We start from the raw sequence: 9288 nt of genomic DNA on the forward strand, positions 1-9288 counted from the left end.
ACTGCAATTCATCCGTTTCCCTACACCATGAGGGAAAGTTCCTGCAGGACCTGCTCCATTAACCTCAGCACAAAAACAAACTATTAAACCCAGTAACAGTTCAAGGCAACAATGGACAATTGGTCCATCAAGCAACTCAGCCAACCTCAACTGTGTCAATGAGCACAGTGTTACACTGGAAACAAGCAAACCTGGTTCCTGCAATCAAGAACAACCACACCCTTTGCCTTCAGACCTCAAACCTCTGGAAAACTACAGAACAATTGATCCAAAGAGAATGTATGACAATAATGAGACAATACACCTTCTGCAGCTCAATCTCGCCCAACCAGCCCAGGTGGGCAAAGGCCAACACTTCTCCAGATGGGAGGAAGGATAAAACATTACAGAGGAAAAAACAAACTTTATTTCTTTATAACACACTTTTTGCACATTGCTTCAATTACAGTTATATTACTGGATCAATGACTGAGCATCAACGGTGATTAAGGTGGCAAAACCTCCTGTACAAAAGTGACCATTTTACAAGGATTTAGAATAAACCCTAATAGATCAGACAATGGCAGCCAGCAATCCCCCACACCCCCTAGAATTTATTCTCACACACACACACGTAACTCAGAAGCTGCAGACCACTCATGAGATATTGTTCCAGAAACAGACAGTGATTAGATAGAAGATTAACACGACAAAGTGGGGCAGTTCTCATGCCTCAAGCTGCGGAAGCTTTGTCACAAAATTGAACTACAGGAGTCAGGAAATTCCCAATAAAATTCTGAAAAGAACCAGAGATGTGTCTGCAGGGAACGGTGTGGTTCCAGACTCCAGGTCGGCAGCTTTTACTCCTGTCCAACACAAAACATAGCAGGATCTCAGGGTTACAATCAATACGGGATGACAGCACCCATAAGATGGAATAGGAGCCACAGCAAGACTCCATCCTTCTTGCCTTTTGTTGTACTCATTAACAGCCAAGTCACACACATACATCACTTGTAAATAAATCCCCACAGTGACACCAAGAGATGGCAGAGATTAGGTCCCTGGTCTGCACACTTGGACACCAAGTCCTCATCCTCAACACAAGCTCACAGAGCCTCCCCCAAGGCTGATTTTGTGCTTGTATTGAATATTTGGCTTCAGATTATCCAAGATCTCCCTGAACCTTCTCACTAGTGTGAACATTCCACCCGCCCACAAACAAGCACACGTGACAGGCATTGTGAGGGACAGGGAGTACATGTACATACTTTGACCTTTGGCTTTGCACCAACGAGGCTTTCTGCCTTTGCCGCCAACCTCACATCACTTGATCTCCTTCCAGGCGGCATCTCTCCTGCAACACAAAAAACAATGTTAGTAGACAGAGGAGTGTGTGGGTGCGATAAAGCTTGCGAGGCGAGTGCTCTAACCACTGAGCTGCAGGACTGCACGGTCAGAAACACACAATTTACTACAGAACAAGACTGAGCTGAGGTCATGAGGTCAGCATGGATCCTGAGACAAATAACCCAATATATTTCATTAACTACATTAATCACATTCCGATCATTGGAAGCTAGGACCTCTCTCAAACTCTACCCTGGAAAGCAAGCTGAGGTGAGCATAGATTTGTGCTCACTGGTGCTTTGGGTTGGACACCGTTGGTCTTTATTAAATACATTCACCTTTCCTTATTTAAAAAGAAAGCTTTCTTGGCAAGAGACCCAGTGAAAAACATGCAAACTAGCATCAGGCAACATATATCTCATACCAGCCATCTTAAATCTCTTTGGCAAGGAATCCAGTCTTCCCTGCAGCAAGGTGGTGCTTGGGCGCTTCTTCCTAGTCGCCAGCATGTTTGAGGCGATTCCCTCAGCCTTCTGGACACTTCTGCTGCCAGCTGGATCACCAATACCTGGACAAGATGAATTTATCAGCAGGCTGTGCTTGGTGGGGGGGGATCACACTAATTGGAGGTAGTTGTAATTCCCTGACATAGGAGTGAACAAACACTGGCTCTGAATCCTCTACACTGGAACGGGAAGACAAGCAGGGTTACCATGATGGAAGGATGAGATCAAACAACATTACATTTGTATAGCGCCTTTCATGTTGGGAGGACGTCCCAAGGTGCTGAACAGGCCAAAAGAAACCTGAAACCTGGTGAGCTACATGGCTTTAGCTGGTTATTCTTCATCAGTTACCTCAACATGCTCTCTGGGGTCCCAAACCTCAGCACTCGCCAACCTGTGCTTAACACTTTCCAGAATTATGCATTCTCTATCTCAAGAGAGAGAATGCATATCCCATTCCAAAGGCAGGGAAATTTCACCACAAAATACAGTCCATTGACTTTACAGTACATTGTGTGAAGTGCTTTGAGACCTCTCAAAGATGTGATAAGGCACTATATCAAATGCAAGGATTATTATTATAAATTTCCATGTGTAGGCCCCACTGACTGATTTGAACACTCAACAGTGATGGGTTTTCACACATGTTGGCCATTTTGTGCCTCCCGCCCCCATCAAGAATACAAATCTCCTTCAGGAGATATCCAGCCATCTCCTGAAGGTTACAGCAGCTTTCTATGAATTCAGGTTATAAAGAGCTGAGGTTACCCAAGTGACCATGTCCAGCTGGTTTGGCTCCAGCTCCGTTATTTTGTTGATTGGATCCATTCTGAGATCTTTGTGAAGACCAGTTTCTAGTTCCAGGAAGATTCCAGGCAGTTTTACTGGGAACTTGGCCAAGAGCAGCCTTGTGAGGCAGCTGAAAGAGAATCATTAAAGCGAACGACAACTCAGGACGGCGAATGAAATAAGACAAAGACTATTTCACCTTCTCAAAGGAAACTTCTGCAAGTTTCCTTACTCCACACACACCTCTGTTTACCTAGCAGTAAGTTGGAATTTGCTTGTTAGTTGATTGGCAGATCATTTTCTGGGGGTAATAATCCCTTGAAAAAAAATTCATGGATCCCTCAATCCACAACGGTGTGGGACAATGCTGTATGCAATTGGCTGCCGCATTTTGCCCATAATACAGTCAATTCACCTGTGAAGGGGCTGGAATGAGGAGTAGGCATATCCTATGATGCGCTTTGAGACATCACAAGGACATAAGATGCTATATCAAATGCAAGGCTTATTATTATTATGGATTGCTCCTCCTGCTCTGACCTGACAGAGTGGCAAGGTAGGACATTCCAGAGGGCGGCAGCGAACCACAGAGTGGCCCAGACAGAAGGATGATGGAATTCGCTCTCTGAAGACCACTGGTTGGGTTTTTACTACAATCCGCCAGTTTGGCAATTCCGACCCAAGTTCAAATGACCAAATTATTTGCAAATCAAATTGCTCAGTCCCAAGGCAGGATTCCATCCCAGTAACACCAGCACCGCACACAGAGACCAGTCACCAAGTACAAACCCGATTGGATTTTGGTTCACACGGCCCCAGAGGACAACGTCGGCCTCCACCTCTCCAGCGGGGGTTTGGTCTGACTTCCTCCTCCCTCGTGTTCCTCCTGGTTCTGGGTCCTGCAACTAGATAGCCGTTGGGCAACATAGAGGGACGTTCAATACAACTGCTCACACTCGGTAGCGCCAGTCACACAGAACCATCTGCTCAGACCTTTTCTATAGGTTCATTTCTAATGCTCGGCACCTACACAATTTAAGCTGTTGCTCCGCTGGCTTCACCTCCAGTCCTTTGGTTTCTTGTAGGACAGGCAGAGCCGGAAGAGGCTGTGACAACCTACTCCTCATCCCTTTACCAGCATCTCTAGCCGGAGGGCGTTGGGTTGCAGCCCTGGGAGGATCAGCAACAGAACGGCGCATCTGGGGACAACACAGCAGTCGTGAAATTCACTCAGGACACAAAGGGTTTGGACCCGAGCCGGTGGTTGGGATCAGGAGGGGGTGGAGGGTGGGGGTCGGAGGGTGACTGAAGGAGTGGTCAAATCCCCTTTAATCTATAGATCACACGGAATAGTCAGCCACAGTCTCTGTAGAACACTTAAGTGATATTGCTTCAGCTCGTGGAATCCACATCAGCTGAAGACCCGCAGGACAACGGACAATTCCACAGACTATAGCCAGTCACTACAACAGGCCTGTTATGATGGGGGGGAAGAGAAAGGGACAAACCTACATTTTCTAACAGATTTTAAGGAGTAAAAAAAAATACAAAGTTGAGTAACAGGAAATAGTTACAAAGCACAGCCATTCCCTTACCTCTGCTCCACCACTATTATTCGCCTTACACCCCAGGGCATTTGCTGAGGAGACTCTAGGCTTTGGGAGACCATGGTTTTTCTTCAGGGGGATTCCCGTTCCCACAAGGGCACGGGCCGGTCTGCTCAGAGCAAGAGTAGACGTCTGTCCTACAGGCTTCACGGGAAAAGGGGGCATTTTCCTCCTGGCTCCTGAATGGTTGGCGACAGGGTTTGAGACGTCCACAGTTTCAACTTTGAGCTGTTGGGAGGCCTCGGGTTCACTGGCAGCTTTGTCACTGCTTTTGGTTTCAAGGACAGCAGTGCTGGAGCCTCCACAGACTCGCTCCTTGGCTGCACTTGCTTCAGTGGCGTTCCCCATCAGTATCATCATCAGGTCCGAGGAGGAGGTGTGGAATCTGCTGCTAAATGAGCATGTGCCGAGGCTCCCCGCCTTGGTCCTCAGTAGTGGAGTCGATGCGCGGCAGGGAAACCATTCCAAGTCGTTGTGAAGCAAGTTTCCTTCACTCTCGAAGAAATCCAGTCCTTGATGGAGTGAGAGCTCCCACTCCACCGCCCCCACCCCTCTGGCTTCTTCACGCTGTTCCACCGAATGGGTCAGGTCACCGACACGACCTGGCGCCGGGTCTGAAGCTCTCCCTGGACTTGGCTCTCCCTCGCTCCGCGTCTGTCCTGGGCATTCCAGGACCTTCTCATGCACTGGACCTTGGCCGGAGCTCAGCGGCTTGGTTTCATTTAATTGAATCACGTTTTCAATGTCGAGCTTGAAACAGGGCAAAGAGCAAACTACTGTGAGGTCTCTATCGGCCAAACCACTGTCACCACTGAGCTCAGGTGGGTGGCTCTCTGCCTTCGGGTCAGTCAACTGTAGGAGAGGCTTCAGGTCAACTTCTTCAGGCTCCATAAAAGAGCAGGTGGGCAATGTCTCATTGTCTATGTATGAGCAGAGCCTGACGTGGCCTGGACTCGGGACAGTTACTGGGCTTTTAGAGGCTTCCTCCCTTTGCACAGTCAGTCCCCCAACTATTGTCATACACTCTTCAGCACTGAGGCTCGTGAAGAAAGGACAATTTAAGCTAATACGCTCTGCAAGTGGCTTGATGGCTGGATGCAGAGGGCTCGGAGGTGAGGTCAGAGTGGATAAGCCGAGGCTTTGGGGGAAAACTTTGGCTTCCAACAGGAGTGAAGTCTCGTCCTCGGCAGGAGGTCCAGCAGTCACCGTGACCGCCAGGCTGAGCTCGGTGGGTGTCCAGCCGGGGATGGTGATGGGAAGAGCTGGGCTAGAATTGCCGTCAGTGAGCTCCGGGGCCACAGGAGACAAGTCGCAGCTTATGGCTTTATGTACCATCCGCTTGGGCACAGCCGCGGGGGAGGCACTCTCCCGCTTGGGCACAGCCGCGGGGGAGGCACTCTCCCGCTTGGGCACAGCCGCGGGGGAGGCACTCTCCCGCTTGGGCACAGCCGCGGGGGAGGCACTCCCACAGGCACTGCCCTTTCTGCCTCCAACACCAGACTCTGGACTTCCAAACAATGCACTGTACTTTTCATTCAGTTTCCTAAATCTATTCCTCAGCTCCTCCAGCGCCAGTGTCAGGGCTAAGCGATTGGCTTTCTCCATCTCCGAGTGGATGCTGCAGTGTTCGCCCTCCGCTGCCTCTCCCCCCGCCGCCCCGGGCTGTGCCTCCCGGGGACCCGGCGGGAGCCGTCTGCTCTCACTCGCTTCAGCCGAGCAGCACTGCTGGGATTCCGCGGCGATGGGCGAACGTTTCACTATCACCGCATCGCTTTGCGGTGTAGCCCCACAGCCGTGACCTCCAGCTCTGCCCTCAGTGCCCAGAGGACCATCCCCTCGGAGCCACTCGGGGCCGCGAACGCTCCCACTCGCACTGTCCAGCACCGGTCCCACACACACGAGGCTGAACGAGGCGCTGCTGAATCTCCTGCGTTTGGCGATGGCCCCATAGACCGGAATTGGGGGTTGCAATGAGGTCAGGGAATTGCTATAAAGGAACAGTTTGGTGAACCCAGTCCTCGGGAGCTCCAGCAGATCTCGGACCTGCACGTCTTGACGGCCATCCCCAATACTGGTGCGATTGGCAGTCGTCACGGGGGTAGGAAGACCGTCCCGGGCAGAGCAGCTGAGCCTCACCCCCTCACCCTGAAATGATAAAACGGTACATTTAACGCAGGAGCTCGAAACAGCCGCGATCGGTCACCGTTTGCACATCACACTTCACACTGTCAAACGATCACAGGTCCTGTCATTCAGATCACAAGCGCTCCCCCTCCCGCAGCACTTCCATTACAGGACCAATCACCTCCAACTCAAGTCCATCAACAAAGCGAGTTGATAGCACACACGTCTATTCAGTCCTTAGTATCTGGACTGGTGCTCGTTTCCCCACTGAACCGCTCTAATCCCATTCCATGCGCTCTCCTTTTTCCTGCTTTTTTAAAAAAAAATGGTGCTATCTCCCCACATTTTGGTAGAGAGGGAAATTCAATTGAGAGTGGGCTGGAGTCCAGTCTGGCTGGTCTGTGAGTACACCAGGCGCAATGTAAGAACACAAGTTCTCCCACCTCCTGCATCAGGTTTGTCACAGTGAACAACCACAAAAATCACATTTGTATAGCGCCTTTCACGTCGGGGGGACATCCCAAGGCACTGGGAAGTTATTTGTACAAAATTCCAACACATCTCAAAGCTCCGTTTTACCGAGTATCAGCTGCAACTAATAACAGTCTCCGCAGTGGCGTTGGGCAAAGCAAAAAGGATTACGTTTTCGTTCGGTTTTTGAAGGAGATCAGCTCCTAATATAATCAAGTACAATGTCTGATCACTGTACTCTCCTCACTGGAGCCCTGTAATACAGAGCACAAGACCACGACGCACTTACAAGATTATAAAACAGCCGCGAGCAGTAGCAATGAGACAGTTAGCAAATCACTAGTTTACATGAACCGCTGATACCGAGATTACAAAAAAAGCCACAAATCCAGACTCACACATTGATCCATAATAGTCCAAGCTGCCAACTATCTCTTCAGCCCTGAAACAAACAAATACAATTAAATCAGCTATGTACACAGTACCACCATATCACACTCATTTCATGAACCGAACCACAGAATGCTTACACAGGCACAAAGTCCCAGGAGTTTTAGACAAAGAGGATATGTTAAATTTCAGCTCCCTATATTAATATATTTATAAAAAAGTCATCAAACACAATCATTAAATCAAATTGCTTAACTTCATTTCACTGTAAAGTTAAAAGCGACTTCTTAAAGCCTGGGAAGAAACAACTTAAATAAAAAAACTCCAGCTGGTATTCCTTCCAAAGCAGGTGAATACAATAAAATGCTTTGAGAAGCTGTAGAGCATTTTAAAGGCAGAGACCTCGTGCTGATTAATAATATTAGTTAATGTTCATTGTAAGCACCTGGTCTAACTTGTAGTTCAACCCCAACCAACTGAAAGCAGTTATTATTATTATTGTCAACTACATACATTTGCTGTCCATATTAACCTCTCTGCTTCCTCTGCCAGCCCATCCTACCATCAGTGGTAGGGCCTCCAGCCTCTCTGCCCCCACCCTTTGGAACTCCATTCCTACAGTGCCTTCACCTCGCCCCGTTCCTTACCTCCTTCAAGGCTGGTCTCAAGATCCTCCTCTACAATCACACCTTCGGTTACTCTCCTACCCCTACCCTCCCCCCCCACCCCATGTTCCCAACCCCCAGCTCGGGTCCAAATCCCTGATTCTCCAGCGCCTCAGGACGTCCTCCTGACATGAAATGCCATTTGTTGTTGTTGTTAACTGTGCAAGTGCTTGCCACTCGCTCCCACACAGGCATGAACCTTCTCTCGCTATCTCTGAGCTCTGGGTGTGAATCAGTGAGCAGAGCTCTATCCGTGACATTCAGTGTGGTGAGCACAGCAAGGGTTTCCACAATTGCAGAGATGGCCTCTTTGTGTTCTTGTGAAAAATATGAACAATAATTCTTGGATTTGATACAGCGCTAACAACATTGAAATGTGTCAAAGTGCTTCCTTCAGAAGGCATTGCTGTCAAGCGTAGTGACTGTGTATTGTGTTGGCAAATATGGCAGCCATTTTATATATGCAATGTCACATAAACAGCCATGGCTGATCTATCTGAAGGATTGTTGGCCAGGACATCAAGAGAGACTCCCACTGTGAAAGTCACAGACAGGACATCAGTTTAAGATCTTCCCAAGGCTGACATCTCTGACATGTGTAACATACAGAAAGTGACATGATCTTTCTTCTCCTTATCTCTGTCTGTTCTCCATTCCCCCTCTCTGATCTGTCTCTTTCTTTCTTGCTCTCACTCTGATCTCTTTCTATCACTCTCTTTCTTTAATCTCTCTCTCCCTCCCTCTCAGCCGCACTCTCATTTTCATTCCCTGTCACTCCCCCTCTCTCTGATCACTCTATTACAGTGTTCACTCTAATGGGACACTGTTGTGCGCAATTGGCTGCCGTGTTTTGCCCACAAAATATACAATTTACGGTGTATCCGGTGAAGCGCTTTGAGACGTCTGAAAGACGTGATAAGGCGCTCCATCAAATGCAATGATGATTATTATTTCTCTCATAATCTGTATTACGTTCTCCCGACGTGAAAGGCGCTATACAAATGCAATTTTGTATTGTATCACTCCCTCTCTATCCCTCTTATCTTCCTCCTTCGCTCTGTCTGTGTGTCTGTCTGTCTGATCTTCCTCCTTCGCTCTGTCTGTCTGATCTTCCTCTGTCTGTCTGTCTGATCTTCCTCTGTCTGTCTGTCTGTCTGTGTGTGTGACTCATTCACTCACTCACTCACTCCGATAGAAATTGAAACATAACAAGTTCTGTGACTCGCTCTGCTATTGGCTCTCCTCACTGACCGCCCAGTGCCGGGCCCGCACCCTGAATACCCAGTGCGCCGGCGAGGCAGGGGCATGGCGGCAGCTAACACATCCAGGTTCCCGGGCGATTAGCGCCTCGCCCGCTTGTGGGACCAATCACCGACTCACTCACAGCGGCCATAAAGCTCCGGGAAG

The sequence above is a fragment of the Callorhinchus milii genome, unplaced genomic scaffold, assembly GCF_018977255.1.
Source record: "Callorhinchus milii isolate IMCB2004 unplaced genomic scaffold, IMCB_Cmil_1.0 Scaffold15, whole genome shotgun sequence".
In the NCBI taxonomy this organism is placed as follows: domain Eukaryota; kingdom Metazoa; phylum Chordata; class Chondrichthyes; order Chimaeriformes; family Callorhinchidae; genus Callorhinchus; species Callorhinchus milii.